At 41.2% G+C, this 19,873-nt stretch overlaps 1 protein-coding gene across 2 annotated transcripts in view; it reads right to left on the bottom strand.

Annotated features, from left to right (window-relative positions):
• Rbm46 (RNA binding motif protein 46) overlaps positions 1–6,377 on the bottom strand; it is a 43,407-nt gene extending 37,030 nt beyond the window's left edge. For both annotated transcript variants that reach the window (XM_032898189.1, XM_032898190.1), the window contains exon 1: positions 6,203–6,377. The gene's annotated coding sequence lies outside the window, so the exon portion shown is untranslated. The remainder of the gene's footprint in view (positions 1–6,202) is intronic.
• Between the last annotated feature and the right edge of the window lie 13,496 nt (positions 6,378–19,873).

The raw sequence follows: 19,873 nt of genomic DNA, 5'->3' as shown, positions 1-19,873 counted from the left end.
TCACCAGATTGGGACTGCTGAGTCATATAGCCATGTGGACTGAGAAGCTATCAGGTTCTTGACCTCTCCAGTGTGAAGTCACCCAGACCGTATCATGTATGCCTATAAGAAAAATATCCTTTGGATATATATTCATTCTGCTGGCTCTGTTCCTCTAGAGAACAGTGTACAATTTTAAACAGGACAGCCAGGATGAAAAACAGGGACGCTTTCATCTAAGAGTCAAAGAGCCTACCCGTGTACCTATAGAGAAAAACACCACAGAGAGAGAGACAAAGACAGAGACAGAGAAACAGAGACAAAGACAGAGAGACAGAGAAAATGGAATAGATAAACAGGTTTGGCATGTGCGACATATACCAAAGAACACATGAAAGTAAGGGAAAAACTGGGAAAGGAAATTACATTTGAAATGTAAATAAAGAAATATATCTAATAAAAAAAAAAGAAAAGAAAGTAAAGGAAAGTTCTCGGGACAGTAACAACCACCAAGGCACATTTGCCTTTTAAGCTGGGTAACTTCAGCTTATTTCATATGGAATTAAATGAGAATCACTGAAAATTGTGAGCACAGAAATCATTTGATTGTCCAATCTTTTGGACTACTACTATGTAGGTGGAGTGATGAAGGTGACAGAGATAGAATCTGAAGGGCAACATGAATCAGTCTTGTTTCGGGGTACATCCTAGAGAATTTTCAGGCTTCATGGAATGAGAGTCAAAATTGAGGATAACAGCAAACTCTGAGCCGGAACACTAAAAGAGGAACACTGACCAGATTTTGTGGATGGATTTTGGACATATTAAATTTGAGTATCTATTAAAGGATCAATCCAAAGTCTAACAAATGCTTAAAGGACAAACGAGGCCCCAGAAGTAGTATGAGTCACTGTTTATTATGTGAAAGGACAACTCAACTCCAGGAACTGCTGCCATGAGGAAATGTACCTTTCCCACTGTGGGGTAATGTTAACTGTCAACTTGTCAGTATCCAGAATCACCTAATCTCTGAACGTGCCTCTGGGGGAATAATCTGGGTTATGTTAACTGATTTAGAAGTCCAACTCAATTTTAAGTGGATCCTGAACTGTATGAAGTTTGGAAAATGAACTAAAAAGATTCCTCTCTTCTCTGCTTCCTGACTATAGATGCAACCTAACCAACTCCTTCAACTGCTGCCTCCCTGACTTCCCTAAAGGAGGACTGTACTACCGATAAGTGAGCCACGGAACTCTCCCTTGAGCTGACACTGCCCCCACACTTTATTACAGCAACGAGGAAAGAACCCAAGCTACCCAAAATAGCGAATGTTCTTGTTTTTTAGAAGAATCCATAAACTCAGATTTTTAATGTGAAATCTCTCAAATTTAAAAACATTAATAGACCCCTACAGACCAAAGAAAAGAGCCACAGATTTCCTATGGCTTTATCTCTGAACTGTCAACACTTTCCTTAGTACCTACAGCAGGCACTCAAACATTATTTCTTGAAGATCCCAACAAAAACTTTAGAAAAAATATAATGCTCTTGTGAACTATTTCAAACTAGCAACTTCTTTTTATAACAATATTTGGCAATTTCTATGAAACACAAAATACATGTGTTCTTGGTAACCCAAGAATGCAAGCTACAGATAGAATTGCCCAAGTATACAAAGATGTGCACAAATCCAGTGATCACTGTATATAAAAGCAATAACTTACAATCACTATCAACAGATTACACAAACCAGGCTAAATATTACCATGTAACTATACAATGGCATGTTGACAGGGACATTAAAGAATGTCATGCCTAGAGCTAGAGACATGCTCAGTGGTTAAGAGTGCTTGTTGCTCTTCCAATGGACCAGAGTTCGATGCTCAGCACCTTCATGGTGAGTCACAATCATCTCACAGTTCCAGGGGGTCAGATGATTCCCTCTGAATTCTGTGAATATGAATGTGATGCACATACATATTCACATACATATACATTGACTAAATATACATAAACTTAATAAAAACATTTTCAAAAAGGAATTCTCATGTCTTTGTGTGTACTGAATATAGAAAAACTTGAAAGTACACTCTGTAGAGAACAAAGCATTCACTACAACACCAATTGGAAATGTTTGGTTTTCTGAAAAGCATATATACATTCAGAGATTTTTAACATGGCATATAAAACTTATGGGGCAATTTATAAGAAACCTTAAAAATTGCCATCATCTGTGAAAAAACACCGTGCTTTCTCACTTCTCTATATATTCTTATTAAAGAACTCTTCTCAGGCAGATTCTCTTTGTTTGTTTTGAGAGAGAATCTTGCTACCTCTGCAAGCCAGGCTTGCCTTCAACCCTCAGCAACCCTCCCAAATGCTGAGATTGCAAGCATGGTTCACCATGCCCCTCTTCCTAATATTCCTTGAAAACAAACTCCAACACATGTAGAAAGTCACAATGGACTTCTCTCAGTTTCCCCTCCCAACTTCATTTCTTATATACCCAAAGCAATGCATACTTACTTGTGACTTCTCAAATGTGCCATACTCTCATCCATCATCCCTGATGTTCACTGATCCCATAAGCTTTCTCTATTTCCTTGACTTGCTTATTATTAATACTCTCCAAGACAAAACTCCATCTACAAATTAGGTATTCCTTATTATCTACTTTTATTATTGAACCACCTCAGAGTGTTATGATAACCAATCCTCTCCTCTTCTACCCCTACACTCGCCTCCTTCTGTCCCCACCAGACCTTAGGGTACAGTCTTTACTTCCCCAGTACCACATAGTTCCCTGATACATGATGCATATTCAATGAAGAAACTGCAGAGACATTATGGTTTCACATGACTTGGATGATAGCCCATTACTCCTTTTAAAATCCCAAGGGATAAATACTATCTTCCTAATTTAAAAACACTGAGACAAACACAGGTAAAATTATAAACTAAGAGATGGATAACCACATTAGATATTTGTCTATGAAAATGTTCCCTCACATTAACATTTCTACACACTTGTGTCCCATCCATGAAACTGCCCAGTTTGCCATCTTCCCTTAAGAAATTACTCCTCTTACTTAAAAAAACAATATAGGGAGACAGCTCAATCAGAAAAAAAAGGCTTGAACATGGGTTCCATCTCCAGAATCCCTATTTAAAAACCAGTGATAGATCTCTGGGGCTGGCTAACCAAACAGCTCCAGTTACCACTCAGTGAAGAAACCCAGACTCGAGTAAGAAAATGGTGGCCAGTGCCTGAGGAAGCAACACACAGAAAGAAAATAGCATCTGCCTGTCCAAATAACATCAGAAAACACTTTTAAAATCTCCTAGTCTGGCCTGATCTGGTGGCATCTATCTTTAATCCCAGCACTCTGGAGGCAACGGCAGGTAGATCTCTATGAGTATGAAGGCAGTTTGGTCTGGGGAGTTCTAGGACAGCCATGGATATACATAGTGAGACCCTGCCAGAAAAATTAAATAAATAAAAACTAAAAGCAAACTAAAACTAAAACCAACCAAACAAACAAACAAACAAAAAAGGCCGTCTAGTCTGAGCAGTGATTAAAAACAAGTCTTCAGTGTCTTAATCAACACTGTTCTATCATGACACAGAATACCTACCCATGAATATAATTTAAATCTAAATATTCATCTTTAAATGTCTATGTGAAATTCTGCAAGGGAGGAATCTTGTTACTTTGTCCAGACGCCCTTGAACTGATTCAGCCTCTCACTTGCTGGATCATTCACGAAATAATGCTACATTTTAAAGGCTCAACTACAGGCGTCGCTAAAAGCTTTTATCTCTTTTCCTTGTTTCAGAATAAGAGACACCATCTCATCTCTCCTTATCATTTTTAGCTTTGTCTAACTTCAACAGGAAGTAGAAAAAGATCTTGAACTTGTATTCGAACTAAAAGTGTACCCTTCACTCAAATTCAGGGATAAACTGTAAATGGCCTGTAACTCCAGCTCCAGTGGATCTGACTGATGCCTCTGACCTCCTAAGGCAACTACACTTCTGTGCAAACGCATCATACACAAACATTACACACTACACATGTGTCTATGTATCTTTCACATTTTATTGTCTTTCAAAAAGAATGTAGTGAAAATTTGATAAGTAAATTTTTTTTCAAAATGGATAGGAAAAAATTATTTGTCTAAAGGACTTTGTTCTATTTGTATTCTAACTCAAACTGAGATGTCATCCACATTATCAAAAGATTTTCTCAGACTATAAAGGTGAACATTATACCAAGTTTAAGTCTTTAAATTATATGTAGTTTAATAATACAAGACATCCCTTTTCTACGAAGCACATTATATTTTTGTGACTTGTATCTTGTGAATGTTAAATTCTAAATTTGTTAGTTCAGGTGTTACTGAGATGACTAATGCCAATTTTCAGCAATATTTATTTTAGTGAGACAGGGTACTTCAGATAACATGTTTGAAAAATTTTAAAAAATGTGGTCCTATGCATCTAAAATATTTTATAAATACAAGTTTAGAGGTGGATCATTTCATCTTAAACTATTTCTATTATAAACTTTTAGTTTGATAAACTTTTAGTACTAGGTATTTCATACACATAGAACTGGCTTAAATTTTGGATGATAAAAAGAAATGAACTATTTAGAAAAATCATTTGGGGTCACAATGAGCAGTGAGTTAAAGTGCCTGCTCCTCAGGCCTGGGAACTTGAGTTCCACCTTTGAACCCTACCATGGAAAGGATCAACTCCTCAAAGGTCCCAACGTTCATGCAAGCCCTGAACTCAGACATGTAAAACTTGTCTCAAGTTATTGCAAACAAAATTTAAATACTAAACACAAAAGCTATGTGCTCTTTGAATTTTTGGGAAATATCTATAAATGCTTTTCTAACTAAAGACCCTAGCTATCATCTCTCTCTTGGTTTTCTATAGTGTCATTGTAAGTCTTATTCATTTGAACACAAAAATCACATCTTTCCTTCGTCTTTTTCCCTTATCAACCATCAGATACTAAAATAACGGCATTAAAATTTTAAATTTACATAGATTACTTACTCGCAATCCTTTTTTAACTTATGGTATGTCTTAAGTTTTCCACCAACGATTACCACTGAACGCTTAAAGCGTAACTTCACCCATACAATAGAGTTGAATGTAATCTTGGTTTTAATATTTCTTCCTTTATAAGGAAGTTTGTACCTTACATGAGCTGTTTTATAATTTTGACATCAATATTAAAGTCAAAGACTCTGGTAATGAAAATTAGCACTTAAAACATGGCCACACGCAGGAAATAAGGCATCAGTAGGTATTTAGCAAATACAGTGCGAACAAGATCTGCACGTCCTCAGTGGTTAAGACAGTATTTTAAACAAGTACACTTAAAAACAAAATCTACCTATTACAGCGCTAAGAAAGCTTAATTCCGAAAAGACTACAAAGGAAGTTTCTCAAACTCCTCATTGCCCTGATCCTTGAAATGGAAATTGCTAGTTATTTAAATTAGCCTATTTCCAAATGCATATTCATAAAGATGTTACCATCTTTGTGCTGCCTATGGTGCTTCCTGGTTTTAACTTAATTCCGGAGGGCTAAATGGGGTGCATTTTCAGAGCCCACTGGGGTACCCTGAGATTGCTTCCTGGTTTATCCTTAATCCCAGACGGCTAAATGGGGTGCATTTTCAGAGCCCAATGGGGTTCCCTGAGATAAATTCACCAAGAAGGCAGTCCACCCTGCAAGATGCCAGGAACCTCTAGCATCTGCCCAGTCCCTGCACCGGCTCCGTGGTCCTCCCGCACCCCAGGCTGCACTGCGAGCGTTAGCCGGCCCGTCGGGCAGTTGGCTCCCGACAACCACTCACGCAGGTGCCCTGGCAGCTCGGCCGGTTCCCTGTCGGGGCGGCGGAAAGTTCGAGGCCCCGCCGGCTAGGGACTCCGTGGCGCAGCGAGCGGACGCAACGGCGGCGGGAGGCCAGCGAGGTCAGAAGCGGCAGCCAGGAGCCCGAGGGCCCTGGAGTAATTTCTATCGACCGGGCGGCCGCGCAGGGAGCCCGAGGCTACCCAGAGCCGCTGTCGACGGGGCGGCCGCGCAGGCCAGCCCGCGGCCGCCGCCCGACGGTGGCGCCCCGGACTAGCGCGAGGGCACCCCCGACTGCGGCCGTTACCAGCGGTTTGCCGGTCACCCCCACAGCTCCCATTCCCGCCTCACCCCGTCGGGTCTTCAAAGGCCAGACCTAAAATCCCTGGACCAACGAGCACAAACCGCCGCCAGAGCTTTGGATCGGCGCTGTGGGCGGAAGCGGTGGCTAGAGGAGTCGCCGCGGGGCCGGACGGGGCAGGGCGTGGCCAGTGGCGCTCGTGCAGTCCTCGCGCCTCGGAGCCTCGGGCTCTTCGCCTCAGCCTAGCGTGCCTCACGTGGAGTGCCCTCACTTCGACCAATCAGCGGCCGCGGGTGGGGGCTAGAGGGCGGGACTGAGGCTTGAAGCCCGAGAAGGCGCTTGCTACAGGAGAAAGGGACTTGGAGTAGCATGCTCACTGGCCAATCGGGAGGAGAAAAGCGAGTCTCCGTGAGTGGAGTTTGGCGCGTGGAAGACTTGAAGGCGTTACTAAACAAGTTACAATGTGAACTTGTGAGCTTCCCTTCAGGGAGATGTAGGTAGGTTGACAAAGTTCTTTGTCTTGTTGGATGGAGTTTGCAAATCTTGAACTTCTGGTTTGATGCAAAACAGTCTTGGGGACTTAAATGAGGACGGGAAAGGTGGTTTTTAAAGCTTCTTAATACCTGCTTCCCCTCAAAACAGATACGATAAGACTTGGATGATAAATAACGTTAACATAGTTTTTAGCCCTTTTATGCTTCTTCGTGCCAAAAGCTATTCCAGGGCACCTTCGTCGGTTTTCACAGCTTTTTAACCAAGTTATGGCATGTTTTACAGACAGCAAAACCTACACAGAGAGTTGTAGGCGTTTACACAACGTGTATATTAAGCGAGTCTTAGTTTTGTGCCAAAACCTAAGTATAGAAGCGCTGTGATATGTACTATCCCAAAAGGTGCTCACGAGGAGACCGCTATGCACAATACCAGGGACACGTTGGTAACTCGGAAAGTAGTCATTCTTAATCTCTGCTCTGCTCAGTATATTCCAAACAAGTTGAAAGCCTGAGCCACATCTAATATACTTGTTTGGCTTTGATTTTTTAAGATTTTTTTAACCTCAAAAACTGCAAGAGGAAGGTTTCTTAAACACTTTTTCTTAGTTTTTTTTTTCCTCTAGGAAAGAAGGGTTCTTCATGTTCTTCTATCAAATGTCTATGCCTTGTCCTTTACAACAGTGAATTTTACGGAGTTGTGTCTGTGAGCTGAAGTTATTTTAAGGGTCCTTGTAGGGACCTATAAGAGCCAGTAGGTGGCAATATTTTCTTGTAAGATGTGAAAGTGAGTGATCTTGGAAGTGGCCTGGGGGACTGTTTAACATTTCCAATGTTTTTTCACACCCCACCCCCCAGTAAAAAGGAAACCAAGTAGACAAGAGTTTCTTAAAGGTCATTAGAATAAGGCCCTAGAAACTTGCTTTAGAAAGACAACTTAAAGACTCAAGTTACAGAATATGTCCTTTCCTCCTTTCAGTCAAAATTTTAAAGAAACTGAGCAAATTTTATTGGCAGATGAATTTTTCATTGGCTGCTATAAAAGACATGTCTTCTGCAACCAAAAATAAAGGAATCGCCTTTATTTCTTAGGTTTCCTAGAAGAGGACATCTGAACCCTTTTGCCACAAGTTTTCTTTAAGAATAGACTCCAAATTAGAAATTTTTAGAAGCTTTATGGGGAAAGATGATATTAGAGAAGAAAGGTGTGAAATGTAGGTGTTCTTTTGACTGGAGAGAAGCCAAAAGCCTTTGCTGAAGGAAAAAGCAGAAGAGAAGATCTGTCATTAGCTCAAAGGGATGTTTCGGCTGACTGTGGCGTAGAAAGAAAAGGTTAAACAGTGGAAAGGGCCCTGAGAAATAGCTCAGCATTCAAGAACCCTTGCTTTTCTTCCGGAAGACCCACATGCAAGTCCAATGACTTTTAACTCTGTAACTCCAGGTGATAAGCCACCTCTGGCCTCTGGACACATACCCACAGGCAGACAGACTCCTATACATAATTTAAAATTAATAAAAAACTTTAAAACGGAAAAAATGTGTAACATAGTTGGCTAGAATAACTATGTAAGTCAATTTTCCCCATACGAAATGCAAGCTTTGGGAAGTTAGAAGTTAGTTTCATACATGCACTATAAAATACAAACCCCCAAAGGTAAGAAAAGTAATGTGAAGTCCCTATAAGATGTCTGCTTTTCAGCTTAGGTCTGATAGAATTAAAGGTAAATTTTCTATATAAAGGTCAGTGTGTTGCCAGAGGTTCCTCTATTCATATCTGGTCATCATTACAAAGATCCAAAAAACATGGCAACTGCCTGTGTGTTTCTAGAAGTCTTAGCAGTAATATAGAATTCCTGCACAGGAAACAGTCCTACTTTGCTCTGGTTTCACTTCAGTCAAGAGGATACCCTCTCAAAAGTATATGTTTTGTTTTGTTTTGTTTTGTTTTGTTTTGTTTATGATGGTGTTACAGTTACAATTCCAGCACACTGGCCCACTCTCTCTTGGTGGTATGAGACTTTCTACAACTGAACGCCCAGAACTTCCCATCACTGACCCAGGAGCCATTATCAAGAGGATTCCGAGGAAAGGTAGGTGCTTCATGGATGGCTTTTCTGGTGACAGGAATGAGGCATCTTTATGTCCTGTCTGTATTGTCCTAGGATCAACAATCTTACTTTGTATGTAGACCAATGACAAGGTATCAAACCCATGGCCAGAACCTCAGTAAACATCAGTACAAATTGTAGGGAGTCTGATGAAGCCAGACTTCTCTGGCTTGTACTAATTATTAGTTAACATCAGGAACATATTGCCAAGACGTCTCAGCGTGAGGGACAGGAAACAAAGACAGAGGACCAGGGCTCGGACCCAATATGCTCTTTAGAGGCAGGCCTCCAGCTAGACTTGCTTCAGCTAGACTCACCTCCAAGCACAGCACTGCGCTGCCACCTGGGACCAGGCACTGAGCAGAGGAGCCTGTTGTGCATGTCTCATTCATGCTCAAACCACAGTGATCGTCTGTAATATTACCAGGAAAGAAACCTAAGCTGTAAACCTGAAACTGCTGCTCAGAATACGGAGTCCTGCAGGGTCTAGGTTAACCTACTGAGCACACCTGCATGGTCCGCTGACCAGCACAACATAGAGAAACCTCGTGATCCCCGGTGGAAGTTAGAACACCTACTTATACTCAAGGAAGTGAAGACTGACATCATTTGCCAATGGTACCAGCCAATCAGGAGCCTGACAGAAAGTAGGATCCTCCTATTTTATCAGAGAGAATCCCCCCAGGGAAGACCCAATAAAAGAGCCAGGAAGTGTGAAAAAAATATGATAGCACAACGGAAATAAATTATCATGAAACACAAAAATAAGTGGAATGAATAAATAATTAATTAATACCCAAACAATTTTCTTAATAGATTTTACTCCTATAGACCTAGAAATTATTTTTGATAATATCTCCCTTATTAGGTAATGGTATCATAGAAAACCAAATACAGTGGCAGGTGTTCTAGGCATTTAAGTGGAACCAGCAAGCCATCGGGATCAGCTTTCTAGCAAGAGCCCGTGCTTTGCTAAACTAAGCTTTGAACCCCACCTCCACCCCAAGAGTGCTGGCATCTCCGCCGAGCCCAAACTGGCAGTTTTCTGAAACCCTGCTATTGACTCTGCTGACTTTCCGTACAAGGTCCTACTGGCCTTCAACTACCAGAAGCTTGAGATTACACCCAGTCTTACAAGGCTACTTGGTGTTCTCAGCTTTGTCATAATACTGACTACAAGGGATAACTGCCTACCCACTTGCAACTTTAAGATTTAAATACAGCTGTCATATTTCATGTCTCTCTGAGTAAGTCTCAGGCCTCATCACTTCCAAGTAAGTGTGGCTTTCCTTGTTCTTAACCGTGTTGATTGCCTTCATGCATGAGAGTGTATACAAAGGCAGCATAAGGCAAAACTGAGTTGAAGAAGATAGTGGTGACAGACAAGGATAATGTCAGCACCCTGAACACTGTGCTACCTGGGCAGTTGGTGCTGCGGAAACGTGAACAGTGGGTGGAAGCCTGGAAAGGAGAGGCACTTCCTACTGATGTGGGCCAGAACTTTTCTTTAGTGAGATTCTCAGCTGAATAACAGAGGAAACTTCAGGGGACAAAGAAAACACCTTTTGCACCTTAAACCCAGAGCCAGTCCTCAGAGTGAGGATTTGAAACTGGAGTTGTGGATGCAGAGATAACGCAAAGAATTCATTTGCAATGTGCAGCCCAGAGCATAGAGTTACTGCTTAATATTCTCACAACAGCCAAAACAGTATCACCCTTACTCTTGTCAGGCAGAATCCAAAACCACATAGGGCTGCTCTTGTCCCTGTGGCTGCTGGGGTCTAGTGGTTTACTTTCCCCTTTTCAGTGATCAAAGGTTCAACATGTGCTTGGCAGTTAGATGCTCAATATGAATTTGTTGTATATAGAAGAACAAAAAGCAAAGAAGCCTGGGCAGGAGAGGTGGCTCAGCAATTAAGAGTACTTGTTGCTCTCAGAAAAGACCGGTTCAATTCCCAACACCTCTATGGTGGCCTACAACCATATGTATAATCATGTTTAAAAGTACGTCTCTAGAGAATTATAAGTGAAAAAGTTTCCTATTTGTTTATAGACATAAAAAAAATGACATTTTGGTATGTTCTAAATGTGTGTGTGTTTGTGTGTCTGTGTGTGTGTGTGTGTGTGTGTGTGTAAAATGAGTGTATAAAATGTGTCAGAATGCAGAGTGGAAGATAGGTAAGTACTTGAAACGCCTCAAAAGAATGTATAATTTTATTAGTGAGAACACTAAGACAACTGTAATTCAAGGTATAGTCATCAACTTCAAGCTTGCAGCTACACACGATTAGGGGTCAGTTTGGTCCCGTTTTATCAAGCCAATACTATAATCACAGGCTGAGAAAAGGCACAGGGCCTGTATCAATCAGGTGACTGTACTCTGCAAAGTGCCTTTAGGATGCAATGTTGTTTGTCTTTTTTTTTCCTGCTTGCTGGTACCTTCAGGCTGGCAATTAAGAGATGCCAAGAAGACCCAGATGAAGCAGGGAGGCTTCTCTTTACAAGAATAGACTGGACTATGTGGCTTTCCCACAAGACCATCCCACATGTTCAGCATACCTATCTTCCACTGCATACTGACACATTGCTATGTGCAGGAATGTTTCCTCTTTCCCTGCACAGCTGACTGTGACCTCTCCGCCCTGACTTCCCAGGAGCAGCAGCATGCTGACTGGCTTGGTCCACAACCCTAAAGCTTTGGGAAAGTATGGAGCTCCAGGAGGATAATGAGACCTTCTGCCTTTATGAAGTGGGCATTACTTTTGTGTCTTTATTTGCAGTCCTTTTGTTTCTTTCTCACTCTAGGGGAGACGTGAAGTACTTTGTGGAGTAAGACTGGAGATGGCGAATACCCTTGTCTTGTTTGTGATTAGAGTGTTTCCTTTATTTTTCCCCTTTTAACGTAAGTTGGCTATAGTTTGCCATCCGTAATCTTTAGTGCTTCGTGATGTTTCTTTCAGTGCTAGTTTCAGGACTTTATCGTGAAGGAATATTGAACTTTGTCAAAAGCCTTCTCAACATCCAATCAAGGTGACCCTGCAGTTGCTGCCCTTGAGTCTATACTCTCTCTGTCTTGTATTTGTTGATCTTTATAAATTGAGCTGTGCTTACATTCCTGGAATGAAGACAGTGTGGCCATTGTAAGTGGTCATTTTAATGTGTTGTTGAGTTCAGTTTGCAAATATTTATTAAGAATGTTAACTTCCATGATGATTACTGAGATTGGCTGATAATTTTCTTGCAATCATATCCATATTTTTGTTTGTTTTTTTATTATCCTGATCCAGTTTTATCATCAAGACAATATTGGTGTTAAAAAGTAGCATTCTCTCCATTTCCACTCTATGGATTCTTACAGGACAGTGGGCTTTAGCTTTTCTTCAAGACTGTGATTTAATGGTGACTGCACCAGGGCCCACGATTCTCTAGCCATGAGACTTTTTCTTTCCACATAAATTGCCTAACTTCTTGTAGATCCTATTAAGTTGTATATACCCTCTTGATTAAATTTTGGGAGGTCATATATGTCTAGAAATTTATCCTGTTTATTTTGATATTCTAATTCTTGAGTATCTGGTTTTGAAAGTATACTCTAATGATCCCTTAACTTTTTTGATATCAGTTAAACTCTCCCTTTTCATCTATAACTTTATTGATTTTGGTCTTTCTCACCGAGTAAATTGGCTAACGTGATCATTCTTATTCCCAGAACCAACTCTATGCATTTCATTACTTCTTAAGAGTTTGAAGAACATCATTTAATTATTTATTCAGGGTATCTCTGGTTTTTAATGTGGCAGTTGTACCTGTAACTTCCACCTGGTAACTACTTTCATTGTATCCATATAATTCTGTATGCTGTGATTGCATTTTCATTCTGCTCTAGGGATTTTACTCTATCTCCTGACGTTTTTCCAATGATTCATTTATCCCTCAGGGTCATGTTCAATCTCCATTATCTGTACATTTTCTGTAGCATCACTATAATATCAAAGTGTATTACCCTATGATTAGATAGAGTAAAAGAAGCTATTTCTTTTTGGTATTTGTTAAGGCTTACTTTATATCTGAAATTATTTTGGAGAGAATTCCATAGAAAATTAATGTTCAGAAAAGAACATTAATTCTGCAGTTGTTGGATGGAATATTCTTTAGATATCTACTAAGTCCATTTGGCCAATATTGTCACCTAACTGCTAGTTATTGACTTTTCTGTAGGAATAAGAATAAGGTATTGAATGGCCCACCATATTCTGTTGAAGTCAGCGTTTTCCCCAGCAGTGTTTATTTTATAAACATGGATGTGCTGATATTTGGTATGTTTGGAATTATTATATTCTCAGGTGAATTATTTTCTCTGTTTTAACAGTCTCTTGGATTATTCTCTCTTATTCTAAGAGTTCTCTTCAGAGTTTATTATAAACCAGCTTCCTAGGCACAGGATAAAAAGGCTATGTACAGCCATTTTAGGAGCTGAGGAGGACTGAGGTGAGTCTAAAGCAGTGCTTCTCAACCACACTTTTGGGTTGCATAGCAGATATCCTGTATATCAGGTACATTATGATTCAAAACTAGAAAATTATAGTTGTGTCTCCTTACTTTCAAATTCCATTTGCTTGAAGTATTTTTCTTTTTTAAATTGTTATTCATTTACATTCCAATGTTTGCCCCTTTCAGCTTCCTCCCCTTCAGGTCCCACCTCAAAGAGTTCCCCATCCCCTAACTCCTCCTTTTTGACTCTGAGATGGTACCCCCCTCCCAGCATCTCTCCTCCCTACAAGTCTCTACAGGATTAGGTTCATCCTCTCCTACTGAGGCCAGATAAGGCAGTCCTTTGCTACGTATGTGCCAGGGGCCTCTCAGACCAGCCTGTGTATGCTTTTTGGCTTGTGACTTAGTCTCTGGGAGCTCCCAGGGGTCCAGGTTAGTTGATACTCTTGGTCTTCCTATTGGGTTCCCATCCTCTCCAATTCCTTCAATCCTTCCCCTAATGTTTTATAGGGGTCATCCTGAGTGAGGTAACCCAGATCCAAAGGACATGCATGGCATGTACTCACTGATTAGTGAATATTAGCCAAAAGTATAGAATACCTGTGACATACCAAAGACCTAAGAAGTTAAACAAGAATGAAGGTTCAAATGAGGATGCTTCAATCCTACTTAGAAGGGGGAACAAAATAATCATGGGAGGCAGAGGAATGGAGGGACCTGGGTGGGAGGGGGGAGAAAGGGGAAGGTGAGGGGAGGATTAGTTATGGGAGGATACAGGAGAGAAGCCCAGGGAGAGAATGAATGGAAATATGCAGCTGCCAGGGGAGGGGTGGGGAAACCTCTAGAAAGTCCCATAGAGCAGGGATGGGGAAAACTCCCAGGTCTCAGTGTGGGTAACCTTAGCCCAGTTGTCCAACAATGGGGGAGATGGAACCTGTAGAGACCACCTCAGTAGTCAGACTGGGCCTTCATGGAGGATGGGGATGCCAACTCACCTTAAAATTTCCACTCCAGATTATTCCTGTCTAAGAAATGCAGGGTCAGATGAGGTAGACTGAATGGCTGACCAGCGACCGGCACAACTTGGCATCCGTCCCATGGGCTGGGCACCAAGCCCTGACACTAGTACTGATACTATGTGGTGCTTGGAGACAGGAGCCAAGCATGGCTGTCCTCTAAGAGGCTCTTCCCACAGCCGACTCACACCGATGCATGTACTCACAGCCAAGCCTTGGGCTTGAAGTATTTCTTGTCCTAAGACTTAGCTCTTCTTCGTTATTGAGTTGTGTTCCTTGCAGGCAAGAATAACTGGAGACTGTTCTTTAATCCACTCTGCTAGTTTGTTTTATCACTGAAGAATTAAGGTCATTAACACTCAGTTATGGAGAAGTATGACTTAATTCATGACATTTTGTTGGTTCTGTAGTATTTGGTACATTTCTAACCCTCATTTGCTCACCCTCTGTTCTTTTTCATGACCTCATGGTGCGTGTCTTTTTTTTCCTCAAGGTTTAGAATTGCTTAACTCTAGCTGAGTGGTCATGAAAGCTTTCACTTTGTAATTACCATGGGATATTTTGTTTTTCTTTCAATTTCGAAGGATAATTTTGCTGCATCTTCCCCTGTATTAGAAAAATTATTCTATTTTTTTGCTTTGTTTGTTTTTTGTTTTTTTTATTTTCTTCTTTTTGCTTTTGTTTTGAGACAAGGCCTTTTCAGGTAGCTCTGGCTGGCCTGGAATTCACTGTGTAGAGTAGACCAGTCTTGAATGTGCAGAGAGAGATCCACCTTACCTCTACCTCCAGAGTGCTGTGATTAAAGGCATGTGCCACTACCCTTAGCTTTGGCTATGATTTTGTTGAGCGTGTTTTCTTTGTCTGTAATTTGTATGTCTCTTCCTTCTGTGCCCACGAGTTGTAAGCTTTGTCTGTTGATGGTGCACCCTAAATCTTTCGTGTCCTGCTTATTTATATTCTCAGTAATTAACCTTTTTGTCTGACTATGCTAAGTTAATCTTTCTCTCCTAAAGTCCTGATGGTGTGCCTTCTGCTTCATTAAACTGGGAGTGAGGTTTCCTGAATTTTTTTTATTTAATTTACTGAGCTTTTCATGATCAGATTTTCAATTCAGGAGTTACTGTCCCATTTTACTTTGTTGAACATTCTTATTGACTACTACTTTTCATTTCTTTGTCTGGAATTTCATTTACTCTCACTAGAAAATTTTACTGTGAACTCATTCACTGTTAAATGTCCCTTTTTATGACTTGTTTTTCTGCATTGGGACTTGTATATCTGAAATTAAGTTGTTGGTTATATTTTTATTACCTTGTATTAATTACCTACCTCATTGTTGTAACAAAAAGTCTCCAAATGGCAGCTTATGTCAGGAAGCAAGGGTTTGTCTCACTTTACAGACAGCCCATCATGGCAGGGAAGACATGACAGTAGAAGCACATTGTGTCCTCGCTCAAGAATTGAGGAGTGAGTGTTTGTGCTCAGCTCACTTTCTCTGTGTATTCAGTGCCAACACAGAGCCACATTTCCAGCAGTTCTTCCCACCTCAGCTCACCAACCTAACCTAGATAATCTCCCACACATATACCCGTACATTTGTTTCCATAGTGATTCTAAGTCCTCTCAGGCTGACATTCAAGATTAACCACCACCTATCATGTGTCTTCAATTAGAGCATTTGTACTGTTTAAGTAAAGTTAAGTTGTAGTCAGCACGAGAGGTAGTTTATGATGGACTGGAGCTATAACTCAGTAGCAGAACCCTCAGTCTACATGCTAAGGGCACTGGACATAGCCTCCTGCACCTTTCCAAGCACAGAATACTAACTGTAGAAGCAACTGCAACTGAAGGATAAACCCACTAAGAAAATACTTTGTAGTGGAAGGGAAATAAATGCAAAAGGAGCATTTTCTGAAAGCCCTCAGATGCTGTCAGTGTATGCCTAGTATAAGTCCTGCACTCTCTCCTCATAACATGCACAGATACACACACACACACACACACACACACACACACACACACACGTGCATGCATGCACTGATGCACACATGCACTGATGCACACATGCACACTTAAGAGACAATACCTACATTGCATGGTTTCAGCATGGATGGTCAGAAGAAAAGATACTAACAATGTAGAGAGATGTGACATGTGTCAACAGTAGCCACTCTAGTGAAGCATCACTCAACAGAAGACCTGGGCTTTAAACTGTCTATAAATCCTTAGCCAATTTTAGAAAGCCACACTTTTAGTATTTTGACCCCATCATATCTTATGCCTTAAATTCCTTCTTCTCAGACATAGTTATTATGAAGTTTATTGTTTTCATAAATCTCCATCCAGAATACCTGTGTGAAATATAAAAAGAATGTGCAGTCAAGTTTCCTAACAGCCATCTATGCATGAGGGGCCAGAGGCAGAGTAAAGGTGTGAGTGCTGAGGGGCAGCAGGGAAAGCTAGGAAAAAGCGGGCATCTCCGCACTGATGGAGCATGCAGCAACCGCTCCATTCTTGCTTTCCACCCAGCAATGAGACAGCCAACCACAGCAGGTGTCTGGGCAAACCTAGACACTTACGGGATCCAGTCCTCTTGCTTCATCAGGTCCTTGGAGCAGCTCCAGGCTGAACCATACTCTGACAAGAGCTGTTGATCTGATAAATTTTGCAACTTGGACTTGTTGTTTGACTCAACACAAATAAAGAGATTTTGTCAGGAACACTTACACGTTCATTCTTCAAAGGAGAGGTGATTCAGCCAGGCACCAGATAAAGGTGCTTTCAAAACTTACATGGGTCACAGTAGAACAAAGAGATAAGAAGTGCTTACCCGTGCCCAGTTTGGGGACAGAGTACCCAAGATTGTTTACTCTTCTGTTATGTTTTCCAAAAGTGTTTCAATTTTATAAAATGTTGATATTCGATTGTAGCAATTATGAATATCTCCGAGGCCACGCTGCTCAGCTAGTTTCCAGAAGAGCTAGAATTTGAGTCTTGTGTGATTTTGATTTCTGTATGTCAGGGAAGAAATGTAAGAAACTTAACTCAAGGTATTTAAATGGCAGTTTGAGTCCAAACTCATGATCCAATTCCTCTTACCCAATAAAAACGGATTCAGGAAATACATTCTTTTTAAAGAAACTGGTAGAGTGAGAATGTTGATTGAACAGAACCTCTGATAGTTACTGGTTATTTTCCTATCATGGAGTGTTTGCCCCCATAAGAATTACAAAACTTGGGTTGGGGATTTAGTTCAGTGGTAGAGTGCTTGCCTAGCACGTGCAAGGCCCTGGGTTCGGTCCCCAGCTCCGAAAAAAAAAAAGAGAAAAAAAAGAATTATAAACTCACAGTTATGCTCTCACTTCGTGTGTATGTGCACATGTGAGTACACACACTGAGGACTGGATCTAGCAAGTTGTGTATGATAAATATGGTCACCTCTATAACACTAGATGACACCTACAGCCCCTGATTAATGTATTAAGTTGATTAGAGACAGTGTCACTGTGTAACCCCAATTGGCCGAGCCTCCCAGAGATGCTCCTCCTTCACCTCCAAAGCACTGCTGCTACCCTTTTGCTGCCTCTTCCTCATCCAGCTTGGTGCCATTCTGTTTGTCTAGATTATTTTTATGTGTATGAATGTTTTGTTAGCATGTATATCTGTGTATTGTCACGTGTTGAGTCCCAGCAAAGCTCAGAAGAGAGCATTGGATTCCCTGAAACTCAAGTTACAGACAGTTAAAAGCTGCCAAGTAGGTTCTGGGAACTGAACCTGGGTCCTCTCCACAAATGCTTTTCATCACAGTTGAGTCATCTCTCCAACCACAATATTTTTTCCCTTAAAATTTTATTTGCTTGCCTGTATGTATCCATATGCATGGGTGTCATATATGTGTAGAAGAGGGTGTTAGATCTCCTGGACCTGGAGTTACAGGCAACTATGAGCTACTTGACGTGAAATTCTGGGAACCAAACTCAGGAAGAGTAGTGAATGATCTTAACCACTGAGCCATCTCTCCAGCTGTATACTTCTTAATTGAAGACTGTGAGGTCATATTTTATTCATCATTGCACAGGAGTGAAAAATGATGCCCAATACTGTACTCCATTTTTTCGAAGTCTGTGGCAATTTGAATAAGAATAAGACTTACAGGTTCACATATTTGAGTGCTTAGTCACCAGGGAATGGCAGTATTTAAAAGGATTATAAGGATTAGGAGGTGTAGCTTGTTGGAGAAAGTGGAGAAAGTTGGGGGTGGGCTTAGAATTCTGGCAAAGAAAGACACATTACCTTATTAAAGGATAATTAATCTTCCTATCTCCAAAGCTTCTGGGGGACCTGCCTGTATTAGTGAATGTCCTCTAGAGGAAAAGAACTTATAGAATGACTATGTATGATAAAAGGGGATTTATTACAGAATGAGTTCTGCTTAGTCCAGACAATGGCTGTTTCACAATGAGAAGGCTAGGAGTCTGATCATTGTTCAGCCCATGAAGTTGGTGTCTCTGCAGACCCAGTCTGGCAATGGAGTCCTGAAGGATTGCTGGAAAGCTGCTGATCTTCAGTCTACATTGTACTCTGAAGAAGCTGGATTTAATATCACCCATAGCAACAGAATAGATTAATTTACCAGTTTAGTGAGGGCCAGCAGGCAAAAAGCAAGTTTTCCCTTTTCCTTGTCCTTTCATGTAGGCCACCACCACAAGGTGTGGCCCAGATTAATAAGGGTCCCCTTGCTTCAAATAATCTGACTAAAATAATCCCTCAACAGGAATTCCTAGCAACTTGGGTGTTAGTTGGTTCCACTTGCAGCAAAGTTGACAACGAAGCTTAGCCATCATGCTGCCTTTGTGGGGGTGGTCCCTTGGCTGGGAAATTGACTGCACCCACTGAATTAACTCCATCTAGCTTACCCTAATGGGCCTCATAGAGTCCTGATCAAGATTATAACACTAGTACCTAGAATTAACAAAATGGTGTTGTGTAAAGGTAGTTGTTCAAATATCAGAGCATAGCAAGCTGAAAAGGGAAAAGGGAACATTCCCTGTATTTCAGTCAGTGTTCTATTGCTGCGAAGAGACAAGGTAGGTCATCAAGCCAACTCTTATAAAAGAAAGCATTTAATCATGGGCTTGCTCACCATTTCAGAGGGTCAGTCCATTATCATCACAGCAGGGAGCATAACAGCACACAGGCAGGTAAGCATGTGCTGGAACAGTTGCTGAGAGCTACATCACCACAGGCAGCAGGCTGAGACACAAGGTCTGGACCAGGCTTTTTAAAGCTCAAGGCCAGCCCCAGAGACCCACCTCCTCCACCATGGGCAAACCTACTCCAACCGAGCCACATCCTGTAATCCTTCCCAAACAGTTCATCAGCTGGGAACTGAGCATGCAAATATATGGGGCTGTGGGGGCCATTTTTATTCAAACCACCCCATATTGATGCCTATTCGCCCCACTTGCCTATGTATCCATAAATACAGCTATTACCTGTAATGCGGACATCCTCTTCATTACATCCTAGCCAGATTGCTCATTCCTAACCGTCACCTGTGGCTGTGGGACCTTTAAGCAAAGCTTCTACTGACTTCAGACTCCTTAGACAGAGCC

The sequence above is a fragment of the Rattus rattus genome, chromosome 3 (assembly GCF_011064425.1).
Source record: "Rattus rattus isolate New Zealand chromosome 3, Rrattus_CSIRO_v1, whole genome shotgun sequence".
NCBI classification, from domain to species: Eukaryota; Metazoa; Chordata; class Mammalia; order Rodentia; family Muridae; genus Rattus; species Rattus rattus.
The sequence above is the reverse complement of the archived record's forward strand: the minus strand, read 5'-3'. Positions and strand labels throughout refer to the sequence as shown.